Source organism: Mercenaria mercenaria, chromosome 17 (assembly GCF_021730395.1).
Source record: "Mercenaria mercenaria strain notata chromosome 17, MADL_Memer_1, whole genome shotgun sequence".
Classification (NCBI taxonomy): Eukaryota; Metazoa; Mollusca; class Bivalvia; order Venerida; family Veneridae; genus Mercenaria; species Mercenaria mercenaria.
Window position 1 is genome coordinate 47,277,013 of NC_069377.1, and position 27,023 is coordinate 47,304,035.

At 34.1% G+C, this 27,023-nt stretch overlaps 3 non-coding genes across 3 annotated transcripts; 2 read left to right on the forward strand and 1 right to left on the reverse strand.

The window, feature by feature from the left end:
- Positions 1–20,948: 20,948 nt before the first annotated feature.
- Positions 20,949–21,020, reverse strand: Trnap-ugg (transfer RNA proline (anticodon UGG)). The gene has a single exon. It is a non-coding gene; the product is annotated as a tRNA-Pro (tRNA).
- Positions 21,021–21,130: 110 nt separating this feature from the next.
- Trnap-agg (transfer RNA proline (anticodon AGG)) lies at positions 21,131–21,202 on the forward strand. Its single transcript has one exon. It is a non-coding gene; the product is annotated as a tRNA-Pro (tRNA).
- A 4,414-nt stretch (positions 21,203–25,616) lies between these two features.
- On the forward strand, positions 25,617–25,688 carry Trnap-agg (transfer RNA proline (anticodon AGG)). Its single transcript has one exon. It is a non-coding gene; the product is annotated as a tRNA-Pro (tRNA).
- The last annotated feature ends 1,335 nt before the right edge of the window (positions 25,689–27,023 follow it).

A 27,023-nucleotide genomic window follows, 5' to 3' on the forward strand; every position in this document is an offset into this window, starting at 1 on the left:
AGAGTTTCGTTCGTGGAATATGGCGTACAATTACATTTTTGTTTTTACCGACTTCGTGTTATGGTGTCAGCTACTCAACTTTGGGGTCGTGTGTCGAACCTCACATGGGTCAAGACCATGCCTTATAATATGTCACCAGGGTCCAGTTGTTCGAAACTTTAACCGGCTGTTAAACTAACCGCCGGTTAAATTTTGATTAAAAATATTTGTCTTGGTGGGGAAAACTTGCATGATGTTTTGCTTTTACTGCAAATACATTTTAGTGTTCATTATCCTCAACTCATACATTTGTTTTTCTGAGTCTTGTAAAATGTCGAAATATAACTTTAAAATTTAACCAACCGTTTGCTTAATCGCCTGTTAAAGTTTCGAACAACTGGGCCCAGTACTTGGCTTTTCAGGAAGCGGATTCAATAGTGGTTAAATAAGCTTAAAGCTCATATCACAATTGAGCTAAAATAAATTAGTAGAAACCAGATTATTTCCCTACATTGACACGGTTAATATTCTTGGCACTGATATTTGCTAATAATTTTCTACACATTACCAACTTGTAGTAACATCGATCTATCGGAAAATCGATAAATTTGCCTATATAAACAAAGAAGGAAAAAAACTTAAACTTAGATAGAAAAAGTTCTATTTGGAAATCAAAAATTCGATACCCCAGAAATTAAAGTTTAATTTATTCCGGATATTGTGAATATTTAAAAAAAATATATATATTTGGTTGGTCCTTTTTGACTTTAAATAGACCCACCTCAGTTCATATAGACTCTGTAGGAAACGGGTAAAAAAAACTGACTTTTTCAGATATAACAGATAAAATGAAATATTTTCCGCAAATAATCAAAAAATCGATACCCCTAAAAATGTAGAAAAATTATTCAATTTTCGTTATGTGTAATTTGTTTTAAATTTAATAATGGTTTATTTGGTCCTTTTTGCATTTTAGTGTGTACAGTTAACATTTCTTCAAAAATTCCGGCTTTTTCCGCCGTTATCCGTAAGTACTCGGAAGCTGTTACGGAAAATATTGTCGTCTGCTAGTCTGACTTTGTCGGTACAAATTGTTATAGCTCAAAGCCTATGAATTGTAGGCAACTTCACATTGACAAAAAAACAAAACAACTAAGATTGTAATTAGACAAGTTAAATCAAATTAATTGTTGAACTCAGAAACGCCGAAACCTAGGTCCGCTGTCGTTTAAAATAACGCTATGGAGGATTTAGTGTTAAATTCGCATTAAATATACAAATGCTTTTAATTTTCATCGCAAAAAAAAAAATACTTAAAGCAACTAATTCTCATGTGTTTCCGTAAAATATAGTCTGTCAGTAATTGAGTTTCAAAGCATTCTTAAGAAATATAGCGATGATTAATTTCCAGATACCTATATTATTTTTTGCCGAACGATCTGGAGACTTTTTTATTGCCGCGGCGGTCCGGGTCCGATCTCCGACGCGGTCATCTTTTTTTCTTCATATGGGATTTTTTAATAATTTTCTATTATTCATTATATGACCAAACTTTAATTTGAAAGATAGCCTTGATGAACTGATAATTCTGCTTCTTTCCGAACCTCCTTTGTATATATTATTCTGTATTCTTAAATTAATGCATGTTTATGGTACATTCTTTAATCATTCGTTTAAAAAAATGCGATATCTATTATTTGTTTGAGTCTCTAGATTGCGCACAATCACTCAATAATTTAATTGTAACAAATAATTATCCTATTGTGTATTACAATATTGCCTAGGGGTAAACAATATCCGGTCAGTGTTGTTTCAAGCCGGGTCATAAAAGATATGTTACCCCACTTACTAGAAGTGATAGGTATTTTTATGGTTTTATGGTTTTTGTCAGCAGTTCTTATTCAAGTCACGCAAATATGATATTTCTATTTAGGCACGTTATAAGAAATTACAATAATGAATTTGTCTATCTTTCAATTTGGACAGTACTATTAACTATGAAAAGGGGTGCATACCAAAAAGTTACTGGCTGAATGGCAGACATTGCAAATCATGTTCAGCCTGCACGGATGTGCAGGCTGATCATGATCTACACTGATCATAAAGGAAGAACCAATCGTGTCCAGCATGGTAAGGGTTAAGTATTTCCTTTTAAAAGTACAAGTCTTATTTCTATACTTCTTTTTCTTTAAAGCGACTGGCCTCCAGATCGTTCGACAACAAAAATACTTTTTAGATATCTTGAAAAAAAAAAGCTAAATTTCTTATGAGGGCTTCAAAACTTAATTACTGACAAACTTTATGTTACGGAAATAAAGGAGAATTTGCTGTTTTTACTACATTTTACGATGAAAATCGAAAAACGTTAGTGATTTAGAATTTTGAAAATATTTTAGAAACAAAAGCTCATATTCTAATGTTCATAATATGTGAAAGAAAGCGCGTATAGAGGAAGTATATACGCTTTCTAAATATTTTAGATAACATATTCATATTCTTGAATCTTTATTTTATTTACAGACAGTTTCTTGTGCGTAAATATTTCTTTTCTGTACATAGATATACGTTAGCATGATGTTTCATGTATTAAAAAGAAAGTATATCTATCTGTTCGATGTATAAAATGTAACGATTTCTAAATATTTTAGATAACATATTAATATTCCTAAATATTACTTTTATTTGACAATTAGTAAAGTATTATATAAATTTTTGACTTGTTCCGATTTTCACTTTAATAATTATTAAAACTTCATTCAAATCAAGTATATCGTTTAGCAAACCGCCCGCCTGTAAATGCATCAGATCATGACCAAAGCTGTTACTTATCGATTTTTCCCCCGTGTTACAACAACAACAACAACAATTAGTATGGAAATCAACGAATCCGTCCTGTAGCGATGATATTGGATTATTGGTTTTATTGATTTTTTGATAGGTAGATCTGTCCCGCTTTTATCGGTTTAGAGATGTTACTAAAAGTTGGTAATGTTTATGCAAATGTTAGTATGTCCTGGTTGAAACCCCACGGCCTAGTAAGGAAGAGAACAATCAGAAACGTTATATACCAGAAGCTTTTCTTTGAAGATATGGAGTGTACAAACAGTTCTGAAGATTAGATATACTACAAATGTAAAAGTAAACACTGTATAAGTATCTCACGCACTAAAAACTGGAAATTTAATAAACACACTGTTTAATTAGATCACTTATATAGGAGATTTTCTTTGCCTTTAAGTGTAATTGCTGCTTTATATATATATTAAGTATATATAGTAAGCTAGGTTAAATAAATTTGCTTTTAATCAATAAAAATAAAATACTTTTGGGTAAAATGGAAATAGTGTATCTTGAACGACCAACATAAATATTAAACAGAATATGATAAGCATTCCTGCGTCTTGGCAACCTGTTCAATCAGTACATACACTTTCGTAGTGTTTGAGCTTTCAACTTTATTTTATTACTGCAATCGTCAGATTTAAGCTAATTATGCTAGAAACAATATGCTAGTATCTATAATAACACCAGCAATTCTTCTAGTCCATCTATTATTTATTAACCGTTTGCGATTTGTCTACGTAAACAGTCATATATGTCAATGATTGTGGCACTATTTCGACGAAATTTGTTAAAATAATTGATTCACCACGTTACTTATGCTACATGTCTCAGACGGTTGATTCCAGAATAGCTCTTAGAATTTGATATACAGCTTTTTCTATTTACAGACATTTCGCTTATTTATAGTGTTATGTGTTTCTATAGAAACATTGTAATCAAGCCTTTTTACGAACAAAACATCTACTTGATCTTATAAAGAATTCAATCTTCGTATGAAGCGGGATATAATGACATTTTGTAGCTCTTTCATCTGACTGGCTGGATCTTATCTCCAAAAAGACTCTTTTATGCAAATAACAGCAAGTTAATAGACCAGAAATGACTCCAATCTTGTCGGCGTTGGGATATCATTAGAATATTGTGTGTAACAAAAAAGAACAAAGTAAACATTAATGTATTTTATTCCTCGGTATTTGGAACGAGGCATTCCCTGTTTGATATTTATCCTTGTTTGTTTTTTTTATACAGTCCTAGTTTATATTGTTTTTGATTGTATGAATGAAAAGAGAAACGCCTGACCGACAGAATAGTCATATACTGAACAGCAAAAGAAACTATCCAGATGTGTAACTGGGGTATTTGTTAATATAAGACTTCAATTTATAAATTTGACTTGTTTTCTTCATACCACTTTACACTTGAAGAACTTCACGTGTAAAATATAAAAAATCAATCAACCGAAATTTTATTGTCATTGGAAACATTGATGATTGACCCACTCGGAAAACAGCATAAAGTTAAAAACAAATATTGTTGGTTGCATGACACGATTGAATCAAATTCAGCGCGAGTGCGCAATTGGGATGTTACAATGCAACAGACGCGCAGAAGATATAGCCAGAATTTCATGTAAAACGGCTATTACTTCACGATTGATCGATTTTTAAATTTAACACGTGAAGTTCTTCAAGTGTAATATGGTATGAAGAAAACAAGTCAAATTAAAACAAAATTAAGTTTCTTATTAAAAAATACCCCAGTTATACATCTGGATTGTTTCTTTTGCTGTTCAGTATATTATTGTAATTACAAGAAAATATTACTGGTGATGTTTAGTGCTACCTTATTAAGTCTCGGACACGCTTTGCTTTTGTGCTTAATGCCACGGAACAAACTCTGGTGCTAAGTACATCTTAAACCGTGTTTTGTAGTTTTTGTATAGCTTAACTTTTGTGTTTATAGCGCGTGTGAAACCAAATATCTAAAAATATTACTGAGTTTCTAATACATTTATAAACACACGAGTGTTATTTCATAGCATTATAAATATTGTAATCAAGCACCTCGGACAAACCACGTCTTTTTTATTTGATAAAGAATTCAACAATAGACAACATGGAGTTTAATGATATTTTACAGATATATCTTTTATTCCACCATAAGATGAGAAGCATACAATTCACATCATAATAAAGAAATTATATGAACATATAATACATAGACAAAACATATCTATTGAACACAAAAGAAATGAGAAATGATAAGGTGTAAAAGCAATTTACATTGAGATAAATGACAATTTATAATTTCTAATAATGAATGTTTAAGAGCTAGTCCATGATATTATTTTAAGTGTACATAAACAACAATAATAGTGTAAAACATACGGCATGTAAATATTTATCAATATGCAGTTGTTTAGTTTCATAATTAGTAAGAAAATGTGTATTAAACATATTTTACTGAGTTTTCATTAATACATCAATTTTGAATGAACATTCATTATTGTCCTTTTGGATATTGCATTATAATTTATAACTGTATTACTTATACGTAATGAAACGTAAAATGCAAATAAATACATCCGCTGTAACCCCTCAAACAGAAAACAGTGTTGTTCTATTTATACAAAAAACACTCAATAAACACTGACCATTACAAACTTATTGATGGCACTGTATCAAGCATGCAGACTTTGAAAAAATGTTGAATGTTTCTAATAGTCCATAAATATTTCACGTACTATAACTACATGAATTAAGTTTCGTTTTTCAATTAGCTCTAACATATTCACTTTGATAATGACCTAATCTCGAAAGTCGAAAATATTAGACCACATAATGAAACATGTTAAAGAATTTTCTCATTAATCATAAGTATGTCCGTGCCTTATTTGTCTTAGAGCGAAAACGAAAGATTAAAAGGCAAATAATGCAGGAAATGTTTTATCATTCAAAGTTTTTTATCATAATGAAATAGCACAAACATTTATATTTACATAAGATAAGTTAATAGGCACTATAGAACTACACTGCATGTGATTTTAATTAAAGGATGTTTCATACAGTGTGTCACACACAACTTTCGAACAGTGTCATTTATAAAACGTAATCATAATATGTGTATACTGTCTAACAGTGTCATTTATAAAACGTAATCATAATATATGTATACTGTCTATATTATGTTTTAATGTATTGCCTTAAGTGAAAGGCACCTGGAAATTCAAAGATTTTGTGAGATGATGAATAAAGCGCACAATTATTTTATAGCAGGAAGTTCTTTGAGAATCGCTGATACTCATAGTTGGGAAGCCAGCTAGCATTTCCAGTATTTGATTTCGGAAATTTAATTGGCAAAATGTCACAAACAGTTCATTTGGTAGTGATTCATGTATTTTTCTCCAGAAAACTTGCCTCAATGTATCGTTTTCAGTACAGAACAAAATCAGGTGTTCTGCAACAGTTTCTGTACACAGTTTGCAGAGTGGGCAATTTACAATGTATGGCCTTGAAAATAATTTATTAATAACTAATACTACCGTCCTACAATATTTCAATTGATCCCGGTATATTTGACTAAAGTGCCATGGGACACATGGTTTTATTTCACTATGTATACTGAAAAATTCGTGCAAGCTTCTGTCACTTGATGCACGTGCTTCAAATTCTATGTTCGCTAATTTCTGTACTGCATATTTCACTGTCTTTTTCCATGATTCAAATACCGGAAATTCTCCATCACAAATATATCTGTTTAAAGTATCTAACAACTTATATTTACCCAGAATTCGGTATATGTCTGGTATAAACCCAGTGGTTTTACTCGGGCTTTTTAAAAATATGAATAATCTGTTAAGAAATATCTGTTTTACTTTTTTGCTAGTATCTAGATGACATAACTGACCAAAGAATTGTAATTTTCTTTTATCGATCTCGTGTTCAATAGAGGTGAATCCTAAGCAACAGAGCGCCACGTCGGTTCTGCTTGAGCGCGGAAGATTTTGCATATATTTCACGCACTGGCGATGCGCTCTTTCTAGGATTTGTACCTGCGTTGATGATAGATCATTCCAAAGTTCACAGCCAAAAAGTGCTTTAGGTATCACAACAGTCTCGTATAAATGCTTTTGTGTGACAGGATGAAGACCATTTACATGTACGCCACAATTAGATAAACTAAAGAATGTTTTCCGTAATTTGTCACAAGCATTTTTAATATTGTAATGAGTATCCATATATTTGTTGCACACTACCCCTAGATGAGTATAAGTTTCCGTCTCATTGACTTGATCGGGACCTAGGCTCCATTTACGGGAAGTGTTTTGAAAGGAGGCATGTGTCTCGTTAAAAACAATAACATTACTTTTTCTAGCATTATATTGATAGCGTTCTTTTTTCGAATTTTCATAACATATGTTCATAAGATTATCTAGTCCCGATTTACTGTACGATATTAGCACCATATCATCCGCATGCGTAGGGCAGCCATATCTCGTTCCATGCAACGTCATTGAATTTTGTGAATTGTCAATGGTGTCTAATAGGCTGTCGATAAATACTATATAGAGCAGAGGGCTGATACACTGACCTTGTCTTGTTCCTTGGAGTATTGGGAAAAAACTGGAAATATGTCCCTGTGATCGTACGCAACTGAAAACGTCATCAAACATGTTCAGGATTACTTTAAATATACAGTCATTTATGCCAGTTTTATATAATTTTAACATCAAAATAGTGTGGTTCACATGGTCGAACGCCTGCCGAACGTCCAGAAAACACGTATACAGTTTGCTGTTATGGTCCCTTGCGTGATTTATACTTTCACGTAACAAAAATGACGTCATAGTACAGCTAAACCTTTTTTGAAATCCGCCTTGCAGGCTGTTCACTTTCAGAGTATTGTCTGTTTGCATGATATCAATCAATATTTTTTCATACAATTTCAGCACCACTGAACATAAGCTTATTGCGCGATATGAGTCTGGTTCCGATTTCTTTTTCGGAGAGCCCTTATATAATGTTGAGATAATCCCTTTTTTCATGTCTGTCGGTATATATGAAAATTCTGTTATTTTCTGGTAAAGTCTTGTAATTAACGCTAATAAAGCGTTTCCGCCATGTAATATGTGTTCATAGTTTATTTAATCATAGCCACAAGCTTTACCGTTTTTACAAAGTTTCAAATTCTTTTCAACCATTTCTTTTGTAATATGTATGTTTTTTGACCTTTTGCTTGACAACATCGATTTTACCGTACACAACTCCGTTTCACATTCCATTAAGCGTTCGTTATCGAAAGTGTCATGCTCTGTTGGGGAATAAAGTTTTGAGAAATATGACCTCCAGCCGTCGTTAATATCTTTCGGAGTGTTGCAAATACGTCCCATAAAATCCATTTCAAATACTTTTGAATGGTTTCGCGGCTTTCTGTGTTTATTTATAAGCCGCCAGAACTCGTTGTTGTCTATTTCAGCTGCCATGTCTATTTCTAACTCCACGCTTTCTAAATGCTGATGTACCTTTGTACGATGTAACTGTCTGAATCTGTTCTTTGATAGTTTATAATCCTTGTAAGTTTGCGATGTTTCGGTTCTAGGTCTATTTTCGGTAATCCAGTGGCGTCTTTTTACTTGCATAGCCTCATGTAGTGCTGAAAGTTCCTGATCCCAGTATGGTTTGATGTAAGATTTAAATTTGACTCTGGGGATACAGGTATCGGTCGCGTCCCGAACACATTTAACTACAAGTTTATACAAGTTATCGATATCTTCTGTACATGATATTTGATTAGTCAATGATTCTTTTATACGTTCATCGTTTTCTAAAAATGTACGATATTTTTCTAGATCACATTTCTTTACATTTTTCCAGTTGATAATATTTTCAGGTCCATATGAAACTTCCGACAGAGGTATTTCAATCTTACATAAATTGGGCGGTGGTTTGAAACATTTAAGCAATTATCGTCTTTGATTTCACATGCATTGATGTAATCAATATAATCACTTTGTATCAGTATGTGATCAATCAATGTTTCCCTTTTGCTGTTATATGAGACATTACTGAACATTGCTCCAGTGCACACTGGTAAACCGTTTATAGCAACAAGTTGATGTCTTAGCATAATATCAACTAATAAATTGCCCCTGTTATCACAATGGAATGTGTTCTCGTGTCTCGAGGGAAGTTCAGTATTAAAATCACCCATTATAAGTAATGTACCTTTATTTCTATAACTACATAATATCCTTTCAACATCATCGATGCTATTCTTGTAGGTACAAATTGAATGGTTTTTACATGGCAGATATACTTGGAATACATATAAATAATTTCCAGGAGATGTTATTAATTTCTATCCCTATAATATATCTGGAATACAACTCCAAAGTGGATATAACATTGTCTAACCTTTTATGCCACATTATTGATAGGCCACCTTTACCGACACGTCTATTTCCCGGTATTTGTAAATCGGGGTCAGAAAAAGAATGGTTTTTATATTTGTTATGTATGCAATCGAGGAAGTGCAAGTCATGGGGGAAAAGCCAATGTTCGCTTAGCCCAATAATGTCAATATAAGATTTTTCAATTAAGTCACAGAGATAACTTGCACTGGACATGATACCTGTTGCATTCCATGTTGCAATGTTAAGACATGTACTCATTTAGTAGTCATCTATGCCCTCTGTGCTAAGCACACTATACCTATTGTAACTGCTTCCAGTTCCGTACCAGTCTTGTGCTGAATACTTTGATTGGTCTACTGCAGAATTGTATTCATTACCTGTATAATTGTCTCTATTATTGCGTCTTTTCAATGCATTATAAGGGAGCCAAGGTCTACATGTAACACCTGCTGGCCAGAAGTATGGATCTTCAGTAAGCAAAGATGCAGTATCATCGTCTTCGACATTTAATCTAATCACGACATTGTTGAACCTTCGTTTCCTGTAAATAGTTACGTTTGTTACTTTTGGCCCACGTCTGCTAACATAATCAGCAATTTCTCCTCTGATATTGTGGGCTTAAATCCTCCAACAAAAAAGCGTTTGGTTTTCTTTTGAATATATTTCTCGAAATTTTCATCATCATTTTCATGTCCGTGGGCGTCGAATTCTGCTTTGTCTGCATCATATATACGGCGACTATTATAAAATTCAAACATTTGTTTTCGACGTTTTCTACCAGCGGCAATCTCTTTGTTTATTATGCCAAAATTCATAGTTTTATTTCCTTTATAGTGTCTTGGGCCGTTGCTGTCTCGACTTATACTTGGGTGTCTATGACGACCTCGCGGCGTGACAGTTGGGATTGGCATACCGTCGGCGGATCTACTCCCCTCTACATCATTTTCTATTTGAGAGTAAAGCGGAATGTCTATTGTCTGCTGATAAGCCATCTAGTAGCTCCTGTTGCGTATCACGTGACATATATTCGGTAACGGGTGTCCGTCCCGGATGAAACATTGCAGGATTGGTAGGGTATTGGTCTGTCTGTCTTTTTTGATAACAAGAGTCTCTCTCTAGGCCAGAAGTATAATGAAGATCCGTCCGAACTATGTGATTCTCATTGTTTTGACGTTGAATAATTTCCTGAGACATTATAGCTTGATCATTTAATGTATGAGCATGATCATTTTTGTCAGACTCGGAAGGCAGCATCGAGTCGTTGCCACGCTGACTTGAGTATTGCTCTACAAACTGCTGAAAACTGTTTACTGTAGCAAATAAGTCAATTACTTTGTTTTGTAATGTTTTCATGTTATTAGAATTATCCAGTGATTGAGATTTACACCTTATTCGTACATCTGTTATTGTATCTTCAAGTTTTGTGATACTTTGCTTGGCCTTTGTTAAGCCTTCGGAAAGAGCATCCTTCGTTTCAGTGAAATTATTTTTAAGACCATCGATAGATTCTTTTACGACTTTCAGCTCTGAAGTTCTCAAATTTTCTGTTGCTGCTTGTCTTTGTTTCAGAAGGAGAAAGTCAGCTTGAAGTGATGTGACAGTGTCTTTAAGTATGTTTATTTCATTTTTGCACGTGCAACTTGTCTGGACTGGTTCACTGGGTGTTCTAGGCGTGCCCGCTACAGACACGCGGCTCTTTATCTTCTTTGGGTTGCTCAAAAGATCGTTGAGTGAATCGTAATCATCCCCCTCAATTACAGAAAGTAGCACATATATGTCTTTTGCGAATTTAACACTGACTGTTTCTCCCGATCGCGTTTGCATACGGCGTTTCATATCTCTGTTACGATCGAACGGGTAGTCGTCATAGTGGCGGACAATTTCAAACATCTTTGAACGCGCGCCTTCAAGTTTTGCTTCAGAGTTTTGGTATTCAATGATTATATGGTCAATAAAGTTATCAGATGTCATATTACTAAACCAACTCTGCAATTTATTAAGTTCAAGTATCTCTTCGTTTGACTCTTCTTGTAGAATTTCACTAAAATCAATTTCATAATTCCCATCGAAATGCCGAACTGTTTTATTTGTATTTGGCAGCATTGGGGTGATAAACAGACTATCACTCGCGTCGGGGGTCACATCGGTACTTGATCTCGACATTGGCACTTTGACCTCTGTCTGGTCACCGAGAGCCACCGGCTCTAATTCGATTAATTTACTGTTATTAGACATTTTCTTTTCAGTTGTATTATATCAGTCTATCTGGTGAACTCCTGTCACAGTTTGTTGAAATCCTTATGATTTCGTTACAATACCGTATAAAAGTTTATAGCCCAGGGCTTGTTGAACATACCACAAAATGTCAAAATAATGGCGGAAAATTTATATAGAAATCTATTGTTCAACAAGTTTTCTATATTTAAAGACAAATTACTAAAGTCTTACATTTACGAATGTCCCCATCATCTGGAGCAAAGATTCCCAATAATTTATATATAAATTGTTAATCCAAAATATGTTTAATTCCATTTAAATATCCATAATTTGGCGCAGCAGAAATTTTTCCACCTTCACACCTTTATACTATTTACCTGTTATATAAAAAAAGTGAATATATCCTGTTTAACCTAACGTCAGAGAAAACCCAAAGGTCTACATGCCTGTTATCCCTATATGCAACACATATTTTCATTCAGCTATAATTGTGATTATTCTTATATTCATATTGCTTTACTGATTCAGTGTTGCACACTTTTAAAATGATAAATGATCTAAAACGTCAATAAAACATCGGCATGAAGAATCGCTATGGACAAGGTCCAGTCGAGTGCACGTATCCTATAATATTTAGCTGATATATAGAATATAAACAAACGCGACCAGTCTACCGTTTGACATTAAAAACAACACGGTTGACGTCAGTACAGTCCATAAAGAAGTAAATATAATTCACGATTGGGAACCCACGTGAGCTATTGGTACAGATGACAGCTATATATTACTCGATTCAGGTAAGTGGTTTGCATACAATCTAAACTAACAATTTTTTACATAATACGAAAGCACAGATGGCACATGTCCTGTTTTCAAAACACGCAGTAATCTGATAGTTTAATGTTATAATATTATACAATATAGTACTATCAATGGCTATTTGTGGCCTTTTCACGCAAAGAGTATTGTTTTTCTGTCGGTAAAACCCGTCGATACAAAACAAAATGCTAAAAAAGATAGTAAGCTATGAGAGAGGCAATACCTGTGTAATAAAGTATCTGATGAAGATTTGAAGTTCCATATTTCATTAGCATTTATTCAGGCTTTTCATAACTACATTATACAGAATTACAAAAGAATTTTGATGAAATGGTTCAAATATGAAATTTTCTTTAGAACAATAATCTTCGATGTGGCATAATATCTAGGTATGGAGCATTATATAAATGAATAGGATTTAGTATACAAATTCTAGACAAAACAACATAACAGTTTCAAAATGTATTTATTAAGTCAGAATATTTGATTGTAAATTACAAGAAATGAATTTAGTAATTTCGTACGAAAATCGTAAAATAAGTAAAATACTTGCATTTGTAAACTTTCATACCATGTTACGGACAACACGTCCACATTTAGTGAAATTATCTAAACTCTGTAATGAAATGATTGTCATTTCTTATATTTCATAAAACACAATTTAATACGAAACAGCAATGTAATATCTGCTACCACAGTCTTGAGATATCACATGTATTTTGTTGTCTGCTTTCAATTAGCAAGACGAGTGTAGATTTACAGCACATGCTTAGCATTCGGACTTTTATTTATCAGCTGAGCAATATAAATTCCTCCGATTGTGTTTGATTATGCGATGGTGGGACGGGTGGGAAATTCCTTGGAGTGAACACATATAGCTCAAATTCCCAAATGTGTGAATAAGTTTGATAACTGTCTCCACTGCTAGTTCCCATACTGATATTTCTCTTTGTGGTCTTAATTCTGTCAAATGATAGACTACATACGCTTATGGATCCGTGATTTGTTTACTTTTACAGCTATACAGGAGCACACTTGTGTTTTACAATGTATTCCTGTAGTTACTATTCCCTACATGTAAGAGATTCACTTACATTGAAGAAAATTTATGACACTGTTTGTTATTTAAGAAATAATAAGTTCCCAAACGGAAGTCCTTAGGCGTAAAAGTATATCACGAAGGCCGTAGGCCTGAGTGATATATTATTTCGCATAAGAACGAAAAACTCGGGTTATTCTACGATAAATCACACTTGGGAACTTGTTATTTCGATTCTAACACAACATAAAAGTACAACAGTGTTAGAAGAAAGAGTTACTACCTTTTAAAACCGTGCTACGCACCTGTATCGGATGACGTCATTGCACACGAGTTGTTTATTGCAGAATAACCCGAGATAGATTTTGCTCTGCATATATGTAGGTTATTTGCTGGTCGTGTTAGAATTAGGAATATACTACAGAATAAGGGTTTAAAGAGTGACGTTTTACGCTAGTAAATTAGTTTAAAGTCCTCAATAGTAGTTTAGCCGCTGACCATTCCAAGGTTGTGGTTGTGTATTTCGTTTGCATTTGTGTATATTTACACGTACTTCTATTTTCATTTGGAATGGCATATTGCTTTGGTGGATACGTTCTTTCAATGAGAACTAGCCCTTTTATTTTTAAAGGAGTTCAAAAATACAATTACATGGTTTTGCTTTTGTTGGGTTTAACGTCGCACCGTCACAAATAAATCATATGGCGACTTCCCAGCTGTGATGGTAGAAGAAATCCCTGGTGCCCCTTTGCGCATTATTGCATCACAAGCGGGCACCTGGATAGAAATACCAACCTTCCTTAAGCCAGCTGGATGGTTTCCTTACATGAAGAATTCAATGCCGGGTGTAAGGCCCGAACTTACATCGGTGAACAAGTACATGAGGTGTAAACACTTGGAATACATGTGTTTATTTCACTTACTTTTTTGTTGCGTTTCTTTGTATGATTCTATAATCAGACTGTAATATTCTTTGCCATTTTACATAATGAATTCGATAAAGGCTTTAGTTTATACTAATTTATTTTAGCTCGATTGTGATGAAAGCTTCAAGCTTATTGGAACCACTTTCGAGTCCGCTTCCTGGAAAACCAGTACTGGTGTCATATGAGAAGTCATGGCCATGGCCCCAGTAGAGCTCGAACCCACGACCCATAAAGGATTTACTTACTTAAAAGTTTGTTTTATTATATAGAAAAGGCATTTTTATGTTTCAATGAAATTTGAACAATATATTATGCATTTGTCAACATACACTGCATTTCTTGCAGCAGAGGTATAATAGCTTCTGCATATTTGTTATTTCATTCATGAAATGTGCAATACCCGTTTGTCTAAAGAGAAATACTTTTACAAAATGATCCCAAGGGACAAGAAGCTTCCAACACTAGGATACTTTCTTATGGAAGCCTCCCAGCACTTTAGACCGCTATGGTTTTATGATCGAATTTGATTTGTTTGTGTTGTTTTCGGATTAACGCCGTTTTTCAATAGTATTTCAGTTATGTAACTGCGGGCAGTTAACCTAACTAGTGTTCCTGGATTCTGTACCAGTACCAGTACAAGCCTGTTCTCTGCAAGTAACTGCCAACTTGCCCACATGAATCAGGGGTAGAGGTCAAATGATTTCAGACACAATGTCTTTCATCAAATCGTCACGGAGAACATACGGCTCGCCTGGGAATCGAACTCACGACCCGCGATCCGTAGATCTTCGCTCTCCCTATTGAGTTAAGCGGACGGGCTTGTCTTTAGTTCTTCGGTGCCAGAAAGCACTAATAAAGACAAATAATATGTCTTACAGAAAAGGCATATCTTAAACATTAAATTTTGGCCTGTAGCATCTTTATTACGTCCTCTCCTAAATTGTTTCAAACTGATCTTAGGGGCAGCCAGAACTAAAAAAAGAACACCTTTAAACAACTTCTTCTCGTGAATCGCTCGATGGAAAACCAAAAATCTTGTCTGAAGCATCCTTGTAAGGCCCTCACCTAAATTGCTTCAAATGGTTCTACTTGACTGATCTAAAGAGCGGTCAGAGCTAGCAAAATAAAAAAAACAACATCGAAAACAACAACAAAAAACAACAACAACGTTTAAACAACTTCTGCTTATAAAGTACTTGATGGAATATCACCCATCCCGTTCTGTAGCATCTTTGTGTGGTTCTCTCTAAAGGCTATTAAATGGTTCCGTTTTATTGAGTTTAGTGAACGCCACAGCTAAAAACAGAAAAAAAAACATTAAACGAGTCTTCTCAAGAACCGTTTGATAGATCATCAGCAAACTTGGTCTACAGCATCCTTGAAAGGTCTTACAGTAGTTTTGCATGACTGATTTAACGAACCACTAAAGTTCAAAAAGAAACAAATCTTTAAACGACTTCTTCTGATGAAATACTTGGTGGAGCATCACCCATCTCGGTATGTAGCATCTTTGTGAGGTTCTCTCTCAAGTCTATTAAATGGTCCCGCTTTACTGAGTTAAGGGAACGCCACAGATAAAAAAAGTTAAACGACTCCTCTCAAGAACCGTGTGATGGATCATCAGCAAACTTGATCGGTTGCCTCCTTGTAAGGTCTTACAATAGTTTTGCATGACTGATATAAAGAGCCGCTAGAGCTGAAAAAGAAAAAGAAATCTTTAAATAACTTCTTGTCATAAACAATTTGTTGTGTATCACCAAATAGAGATAACACCTTAAAATTTTAGTTCGTCTTGACATTTTTTTCGGTGTGAAGTGATAGCTAGGTGCACCAATTTACTAAATATATTTATGCTTTCCTCCATTCCATGTAAAAATAGAAATATTTGATATTTAAAAAATGACCTAAAATATCTCAAGCAAAATCGACAACTCTTGTATTGAAAGTTTTGCATTGATTTTGGGATTTCTCAATTATAGTCTATATCAAAAGTCGAAACAGCTAAATAAATTCAAAAGAGTATCGTATAAAAATCTGTTAAAAGATCTTTTGGAAGCAAAGAATGCAACCTTCTTAGCAGACTAGGGTTTTATTGAGTCTGTTCGTGAGAGGTAATGAAATGTGTAACACTTCTCACGCCCCCTAGCACCGGCTTAAGTTTAGTCTTTTTACAACACTTTGAAAGAGCCTATACTGAACTTTCTTTTGTCTTTTAGTAAATTCAAAATCTAAGACTAATTCTGAGTGAAAGAGTATGACATGTTCTTTATTTAAGCTAACCAAAAACCATACCAATAATTGACCTGGAAGAAGTTACTAAAGATTTTATAATGTAAACAAACCCCTACAACATTTTACCATTAATATTTTCCACCCGTGAACGCACTCAATTTAGGTATAATTGTTGACATAATTGTAAATGAGAGGTCCTAACAAAAATATTTTTTCAAGTTATGTAAACAGTTGAAGTGGTAAATTAATGTGAACATCTCAGGTTACCCGCTTAGCTTGTTTACAACAATAAATAAAACATCTTACAGTTTGTCAAGGTAGTAAACCTGTAACAAAAACAGTAAAACTACATATTCTCCATTTGCTTTTTTAGCATTTTTCGTTGTTTTTTTACAATACGTTAAGCAGAGAATGTCGAATTGCTTACAAATACATAATTTCCCGGAATTTGCAGAGCACCATTACCTATCCATTACCTTAAAATGTTGTAATTACATTTGATGACAGTGACTTTTAGTGTGACGCTGTTTACAGCAAAGTTCTGCAGAACAGCCAGAGAAATGCTTGAAAATTAGTAAAACATAAGAAACACTTTCAAGTCGATTTATTGAAAACAGTCTACCTATGTTGGAGCACATATGTGGTACCAGTTTAATTATAACTCTTTTGTAATTTCTCGCTGTTGGATATACATTTTACATTTTAATTTATCAAAGTTCGTGTAAACCTTTAGTTATCACTATTTAGAACAACAACACCAAAAAAATAACTTTTGCTCAAAAGCCAAATTTGAATATTTGAGATAACGTTTTTTAATGTCGAAAATTGTCATGAAAGGAATTTACGCATTATTTGTTTTAGTTTTATGCACTTCTAAATTTTCTAGAACAGCTTTAACACAACTTATAAAATAATTGTCAGTGTAAGCCATGCATGAGAAAAGTTGCATGTTGTATATGAATATAAAGAGTTTAAACAAATATAGGTCATATGTTGTCTGCCTGATCAGTTGTTGGGTTAAAGGACCTATTTAGTTTTTCTTTTCAGAGTTGTTCTCTTTAGATTTTCTTGGGTAGGTACCGTCTCTACACCAAGCTTGATTCGAACATCCTGACTAGGTCTTCTTCTAAATGTATTCAAATTGTCTCACTTGACTGATTCTACGGTTGTCAGAGCTAAAAATAGAAAAATAAACTTTTACACAACTTCTCCTCATGAACTGTTTATTGGATCCTAACAAACTTGGTCTGCAGCATCCTTATATAAAGTATATCCTCATTTTTAAAATGGGTTTGCTTGACTGATTAAGAGGTTAAAGTCCTCTCTCAAATAATTTCATTTTCAGTTCGACTTGACTGATTTTAGGGACTGCTGGAGTTAAAATAGAAAAAACCATTTATATTTTACACAATTGTTCCCATATACATGTATGGTTCAGTGTGTCATACATACTATTTAAGGTGGAATAGTCAGTTTCAGGAGAGAGGCATAGGGCCTTAATGGCCCTCATGTTTCAAAAAGCATTCAAGATTCATGTATTACCGCTGTAATTTTTGGAATCACTGTCGTGGTATATCAAACACGGCTGTCGTATTTTACACGGATGTGTCAAAACAGTTAAATAATTGAAGACAAACATCATTCATTTGACCAAAAAGGAGCTGACAACTACAAATACACTGAGGGATGTAATCTAATAAATATTTATGTGAGTTAGCGGATGTTTGTGTTTGTGTATTAATATTCATCTCCGTGGTGCAGAAACTTGTCGAACTATATCATGTTTCACATTTTTTCCTATAGATATGTCGTATAGTGAAAGCAATTAGTTATTTTCCCACCATGTTATTTTCATTCTGGAAGAAAATTATAAAAAAGAGAAATGTGGCAATACTAGGAAAATCACGCTTTTGAGGAGTAAAAAAGACTGCAAGTTGACGTTAATAAAGATTTGTATACGTACTGTTGTAGCTTGACCTATTTCTAACCATATGGCCAAATAAAAATGTATTCTGTTTACAGTTTGCATAATTCTTATCAGTAGGTGTCCATGCATTGATATTTATTTCATGTTAACATTTTAACCTTCAAAAATAATCCTACAAGACCTACCTATTGTCAAAATCAGACTTATTGCTGACTATTATTTATTATAGATTCTTTAGTTTTAGATGGATTGAGTGATAGCATTTTTCTAGATGGAAACAATGGAGAAATTGTCTTTTAGAAATATTTCGATACAAGGTACTGCGTTGTATTTTTCTTACAGACGCATATAGTAAGTCTGTTGGTCTTTTTTACTGCGTGTCGCCAGGTTCAGCATGTTCTTAGAAGTAGAAAATAAACATGAGAAATGTGGCTCTACTTTGTACAATCGAACATCACGCTTTTGATGACATATTCGTGTAAAGAAAATGTTCAATTAAGATTTTAATTAAAAGTGTATTCTGTTTAATTTTTCACGAATTGGTGTCCGTGCACTGCTATTTATTTCATGTTTACATTTTGAATTTCTTTACAAGACCTTCCTGTTGTCACTTTATCGATGACTGTTTTACACTCGTTTTACACTCGATACACTTGATACAATAGATTCCTGGCAACATTTATGCTTCCGGTATAACGGCAACCGGGCATTGTTCTCGGATTTCTGAATAATTGACATTATACTATCACTTTTGATTAATCAAAAACTGCCTTTAAGTAAATGCTCTAAAATGTTCGAAAAAGGACAATTGGAGTTTGAATTTTATTTAAGTATATCATATACTGTAGTTTATTTTTAGTGTTAGATGGAATAAGTGATAGCTTTTTTTCTAGTTGGAAACAATAGAGAAATTGTCTTTTAGAAATATTTTAATACTATGTACAATTTCAAACAAACTTAATACGTCATTTGGATTTATATTGTCTTTGAAACGAAATGGTTGTCTTATCAAATGCTGAAATATTTAGAATTGGAAATTTTGTCGTTGCCATGGGGATTTAGAGAAGACATAAAACAGAATCAAACTGAGAAATACGTTGTCTTTTCTTATGGATTAATCTTTTCAGACGCATATAGTAAGCCTACTGGTCTTTTTATTGCGAGTCGCTCCTAACAGCCCGGCCAGACGATTCGCAATAAATTGTACACAAGAAGCATTTGATATATACAGGGATGCAATTTAAAGACGGTGTATTTAAGCAAGTCAAAGTACTGCATATGTCACATCTGTTTTTCTACATTATACCGTATTTCATTAGTTTTTCTATTTTCTTTAAATATGCTACGCTTTTACGTCTAATGTCCAAGATCTCAACATCTTTGTAATAAATCCTCGTCTTTTGATTCCGCTGAGAAAATATCTGTTTCCACATGTGATTCATCATTGAATAAGAAATACGTACATACACAGGACGATACAATACTTCGATGCCATTGATGCACTAAATTGATTAAAACATTCCGTTGTGCAAAGAACTCCGAAAGGTTGTCCTCATTTCTTTCAAAATAATTAGGACTCCATCTTTCGCTATCTTGAAGGTCAAGCTAGATCGTTTTTACCATTAGACATATTTTATCTAATTTTATTCAAAGTTTGGCATTATTCCCATTGTGTAAAGTTTGACAAATGGTATTTTCGTTGTGAAAACATGTGCACTGGAGATGTAGCCGGTCACATTTCATGACGTGCCCTCACATCTAGAAATCCCATTTGATAGTGATCTCACACGACAGTCTACATACAAATGTACGTTAAAATATGGTTCACCATTTGCAAAATAGTGGTATTCTTAAATGAACACTACCCTATCTTCTATGACTCTGAAAGACTAACGAATGCACGCGATCATGACCTGGACCAGATTACAGTATAGTAGTTAGTATGCCGAAATGTCGAGTAAAAATGTCTAACTGTCTAGTAACGTATCTTAAAATATCGTTAATTGAAAGTTTGGGATAATCTTTCCAAACTGCTAGCTGATAAATAACACTGCTGGTGTTTGCTCTGTTTGCTTTAGAAAATTTGTAGATGTATTCAAAAAGTAGTCCTAAAGTTACTAATTAGTATGTGATTTATTTGTTTTATTGTTACAGTTATAAATAAGGTCGTATGTGCGATATCTGGTCCTTTGGTATCATTGAGTACATTCAATGTTTATGGATAATACAGTTCCACTTAGGCCGGTGCCAGGAGGGCATGAGGGGTGTTGCATATTTCACAAGTTTTCACAAACTGATCCAATAAAACCGAGTCTGATATTATTTTACTTGGTTGCGTTCTATACTTCCCAGGGATCTTTTGACAATTTTCAATAATTCGGTGGCTTCTTAAAGTGTTCAACTCCCTACATCTTTTTATGCGTCAGTTCTTTATATTAAATGCATATAATATGACACCGCAAAGTTAGCGGATATTTCCTTTCATTTGATAACACTTAAATTAATTACTTTAAAAGAACTAAATTATAAATCATTAGTGTTTTCAAAATGACTGGGCTCGTCCGGGATTTGAACCCGGGACCTCTCGCACCCAAAGCGAGAATCATACCCCTGGACCAACGAGCCGCTGTCTGAAATAATTTAAAGGCTAGATTTTTATCTGTTTAAACGTTTATTTTCGGTATTGTTAAGTTTCTTGTTCTTGTTCGCATTATTTTCTTATCTAACGTAATAAAGGCTCGTTGGTCTAGGGGTATGATTCTCGCTTAGGGTGCGAGAGGTCCCGGGTTCAAATCCCGGACGAGCCCTACTTTTACAATAAATATGAATTCGTCATTGTTGACCTTCTGTCGTCTTTTCTTGCGTCAGGTTAGGGAGAAAAATCAACATGCCCTGTAATAAAGTATCTTATATCAAAGTATGAAGTTGAAATTGAAAGCGAGTTTGTGAAGTCTTGACAAAATCAATAGAATTAGCGCAGATCCACGGATTGTGGGGGCTGTGAATTCGATCATCGGGGACGGCGTATGTTTTCCGCGACGATGTAATAAAATACAGTGTCTGAAATCATTCGTCCTCGCCCTCTGATTCATACATGTGGGGAAATGGTAGTTACATGCGGAGAATAGGTTTTTACTGGTACAGAATTTAGGAACACTTGTTATGTTAACTGGCCGCCGTCACATAACAGAAATACTGTTGAAAAATGAAATAACAAGATTGCCATGATGGCCCTATATCGCTCACCTGAGGCTTTAGTTGCCCCGTGGTGCAGTCAATTTTGACCCCAGGGTCATGATTTGGACTAACTTGGTAGTTGATCACTAGACAATACTGAACACCAAATATCTAAGGTCTGGGCCTTATTGTTCTGGACAAGAACATTTTAAAGATATTTTCCTATATAAGTCAATGTAAAACATAAGGGACCCTATGGACATGGCATATATTGACCTTAGGATCATGATTTGAACAATCTTGGTAGAGAACAACTAGAGCATGCCACATACTTAATATCTAAGTATCTCTAAGCCTTATGGTTTAAAACAATGATTTTAAAGGTCTTTCCCTAGACAAGTCTATATTAACCATATGCCCCCAGGGAGGGGCCAGTTTTAACCACAGGAATATAATGTGAACAATCTTGGTAAAGGACTACTGCAAGATGCTACATACTAAAAGTCAAAGCCCTAGGCCATGTGATTTTTGTACAAGAAGATTTTCCCTATATAAGTCTATATTAAACACTTTACCCCAGGACGTTGGCATATTTGACCCTAGGGGGATAATTTGAAGAGTCTTTGTAGAAGATCACAAGATGATACAACACACAAAATATCAAAGCTCTGGGCCCTCTGGTTTTGTATAAGCATATTTTCATAGTTTTTGCCTAGTATATAAGTCTATATGAACCATGTGACCCATTGGGCGGGGCAATACTTGACACTAGTGATATAATTTAAACTATCTTGGTAGAGGCCCACTCGTTGATGCTACAAACCAAATATCAAAGCCCTATGCCCTAAAGTTTTAGACAAAAAGATTTTCAAAGTTTTTCTTCCATATGAGACACCCCTAGGGCGGGGCCATATTTGAACCTAGGGAGATAATTTTAACAATCAGTCTGTAATCTTCTTGCACATTGTACGTAATCAATTAAATAAAAGCCTTACTGACTTGAATGTGTGTTTCCATTATAAACAAAGGGCATTTTTATATGATTCAATGGAATTAAACCAATTTATTATGCAATTGTTAATGTACACTGCTGTTCTTTCAGCAAATGTTGAGATACATTTTGTAATTATGTAATACGTACAATAAATATCTTCGGCCTAAAATCCTTATATTTTGTGACAGATGTTTGTGTCTCTTACTGGAACATAAGCAATATTATTTCAGATCGGCATTAATTTAAATAAAATGAAAACTTTTGCGTGCACAGAATAAAGAGTTGCTCGAATGTTAACAAAACACTATTATCTTTATATTTCTTTCTATTAACTCCACTCCATCCTATACAATATCCGAAATAATACCACATATAATAACTTCTGTACATATTTGCAACTACATTCAAGAAATGTGCAATGCCCATCACATCACTTTGCCTCATCTTACACGAAGAACTTTTCCCAGAGGTTCCCAGAAGACCAGAAAATCCCAACACTAGGATACTTTTTTACAATCGCCACACGAGACCTAATAACAATTTTGTTTTATGGTCGATGAATTAGTTTGTTTTCAGTTCTTTGACAACAAAAAGCTCTAGTAAGTAATCTGACTGACTGGCTTTAATCGCGTATCTTTAATATGATTTTCACGCGCATATGTACGCGGTTTGCGATTATAAAACTGCAACAGATTAAAATACTTCACAGTACCTCTTATGAGTGACAGATCCATGTAATGACAAATGTTTTGTTTCCAGAGGCCTTTGGATTATGAGCCTCTTGAAAGGAACAACTACTTACAATGTAATATCAATCAAGTTAGAGTTTGTCCACAGATTTAGTGCAACATTTAATGTTCTACTGCAATTTGTTGGCAAAGCGGAATGTATATTGACAAGATTATTACATTAAAATCTCAACAACGTTATTAATCTAGTCAATAAAGAGCATTGCAAATATTCTTGAAATCAATAATTCACGCGTTCATTTCTTTCTAACAATGAACCTTACCAGGAAGTCAGTTGACTTGTATCAAAACAGAATTGCAAATACGACAAATATTTACAAACGTTGATTCGCTTAACAAAGGCTTCTTCTGTATAAATTAATAATTCCTTTGTCTGTATTTACAAGGTATATGAATAGTTTCTATTTCAATAACTTGGAAATATTGAACTTAATGTGAAATAACAATGTTTCCTAAATCGCTCTACTGAACAGTCCTATTGCTTTCACTGTGTTAAGTTACATGAGTAATTTGATTTATTCACCAGATTTTATTGTTGCGAGATCTGTTTTAATATCAAAATCAGTTTAAATGTCATGTGTTTAAATGTCGTGGTCACATTTGAGAGAAAATGAATAAGTATAAACTAAACACAATTATTACCGCCGTGCGTGAAACAATTTTCTCAAAAAAAGTGTTGATTCAGCTTATAAAATAACCTTTGTATACAAACTGTTGATTGTGCATGTGCATCAGTGGCAAGAATAACTAAGGCCTTCTTAACATCAGCATTACTACTTTGGAATGATCTTCCATTCAGTACACGTGGCACATAATTTCTATTTCATATCAAAAGATGTTCAGCAGTTTATAAGACCCACATTAGAAATGAGTGCAGCAATCTTTATTCGGATGTAAATGATAATGATCTTGTTGCCCGTCTTGGGAATGTCGTGCTGAGTCTGAAATGTTTAGCATATTTTTTTGTCCTGCAAATTATTGCAACCTACAAAGGGGAATACTACATGTATTGCAAAATAGACCGTTACATTTTCCGTAACGTTGTAAAGATTGCTACCATTATCTATGTATTTTACATGGGGATACATGTATACCTGATTATCATACCTTAAATAATTCTGTAGGTCGAGAGACGTTATATGCTTACCACAGATATTCCATGTCGGGATTAGTGATTCCCATATAGGGTAAGTGGTCATCAAATCTGGATGTTTTATTTGCATTGATAATGTCTAAATTCAGAAAATACTAATGTAAAGGTCAGTCTGCAAGATAAAATCACTACAGGGTATACGGGGAAATCCGATCACCAACAAATCTTGTCACAAAGCAAACTTTCTTGTATTCAGAATATTTTTATTTTGCTAATATATATTAAGGGACAGATAAATCTTGCGAATGTAATAGAAGTTTATTCCAAAAGAGCAATTTAATCGAGAAATCAACAGTGCATTTTCTAATTTCCCCTTCTTTGTATTTCTTTTCTTGATTTTAATTGCATTTTCCCATGCGCTCAAATAACCTAACTTCTTTAATATTCTCTTGCCAGATTGCGTGTTTAATGATCCGGCAACCTTATCCTACAAAAATACAATTGTAAGAAACGATATCAATTTCAGACGGGAATAGAAATTGTCAACATTGACTTTATTTCTTAGATTTAAGATTATCTTCGAAAGGTCTCTGTCCTGAAAAATGTTTTGGTTGTGGATAAACTACTCATTTTAACAGTTGATCAGTTAATATCACCTTAGCAACAAAAACATTATATATAGTAGCTTAGAATTTAAAATTTTAAATGGCTTCATAAGTATTGGTTTACATAAAATAAGGCATTTGTTAGCATTATGATTGGTGTGAACAGTTTATAATCGTTCCAAAATTAAAACTCACAAGCTTTGTTTAACAGCACACCTCGTTTGTTCTTCTCACTGTCGCCTTAAGGTTGTGTGATTTTTTTCCCGCGTACATTGTTCATGCAAAATGTTTCTGAGCGTTCAGGCGCCAGTTCCTCTCTGAGAAAATGTTCTGTCAAGAGCTCGCAAAAAATGGCCCTTGATGTTGTTTGAGAAAAGAATTTTAAACTCTAACACCAAATCGCATAAAAATCATTGTAGAATAAATATGCTTCTCTGCGATTTGAAGCGATGACCTCTCGCACCCAAAACTAGAATCATACCCCTTGGACCAACGAGCCGCTTTGTATATAATCATAAAGGCTATATGCTTATCTATTTAAAGTTTTATTTTCTGGTCTTTCAAATTTCTTATTCCTGTTGGAATTATTTCTAATATAAAAACGGCTCGTTGGTCTAGGGGTATGATTCTCGCTTAGGGTGCGAGAGGTCCAGGGTTCAAATCCCGGACGAGCCCTACTTTTTACAATATGTACGAATTCATCATTGTTGGCCTTCTGTCGGTTTTTTTTTTGCGTCAGGTTTGGGAAAGAAAATCTACAGGCCCTTTAAGAAATTTTATTATATAAAAGGGTTAAGGTGAAATTGACGGTGATTTTATGAAGTTATAATTTAGGTACTGAAAAACTTGCATTAAGAGACAACAAGAGGAAAGTAGACTCTAAGTACAACATAATTTGTTCTTTAGCAACACAAAAATGAACTGAAGAAGTGGTATCTTAATGTACACAGTCTCTCAATTGGCGTGACCTCTCTAGCAAGCTGGATATAAGTATATGTATATCTGTACTGTTTGAAGTGATACTTTTGTCATTAAGAACTAAATACAAATGTTGCATAGAATGAAATGGGGAATTTTCGCCCCTCCGCTTGAATAGTACATTCATACATAAATATTTACATTCGTCCTATTCTTTTCCATTTAAAATTATGACGTCTATTTTGCTAGTGCGATTCATTTTACCGATGTTATTCTGCCGTTCATTTCGCAGAAACTCCGAAAATAATAATTCATTTCTTAAACATGACAAGAGTTATCAGCAGGCCATGAAACTCGCGGCAAAAGATGGAAAATTTAATAAAGCATGTATAGATTTTACACCATTTGAACTTTTTTGGGGGGCTAGAAATTTTCTTTGAGCAAGAAGTATTTTGCCTTTTATGAAATAGAAAAAGTGGAAACTCCACAGGTCGCTCAACACGTCTAAAACGAAAATGTTGCAGGCTAGGTTTAATTCCCCTCTAGTCCCGGGTTGAGCAGACCTCAAATTTACACATGCTACAAGTACAAAAAAAAAAGCAATTTAGAGACACCCGCAGATGTGTTCATGCGGCGGTGCTCATGGAACCTTCAATGATACACATGCATGTAATTCCATGAAAAGCTGCGTATGGTCCCCAGTTAAAATAATGGGTTTGCCGTAAATGAGAAAACAAAGGACAGGGATGAATAAACTAAAATGTAGAAATGGGCTCTGCGGTTATGGAGACTGCATATCACAGGAACTGCCAAAGGGCAAAATTAAAAAGCAGGCACCATATCCAAGAGGTGATTTTACAATACTCAAAGCTATGAAAGCTGGAGTTTTGGAACTCTCAGGACGAAATGTTCAAGCTGAGAAACAAAACAGTACCAATAACACGACAAGATAAAGTTCGAATATGTTCGGTACTGCGACACGTGTTTCAGCTGATAAAAATCACTTTTGCTTACAGTGTTAATAACGCATCGATTGCAAGAATAACCGAAGTTCTTAACATCAGCACCACGACGTTGGAATGATCTTCCGTT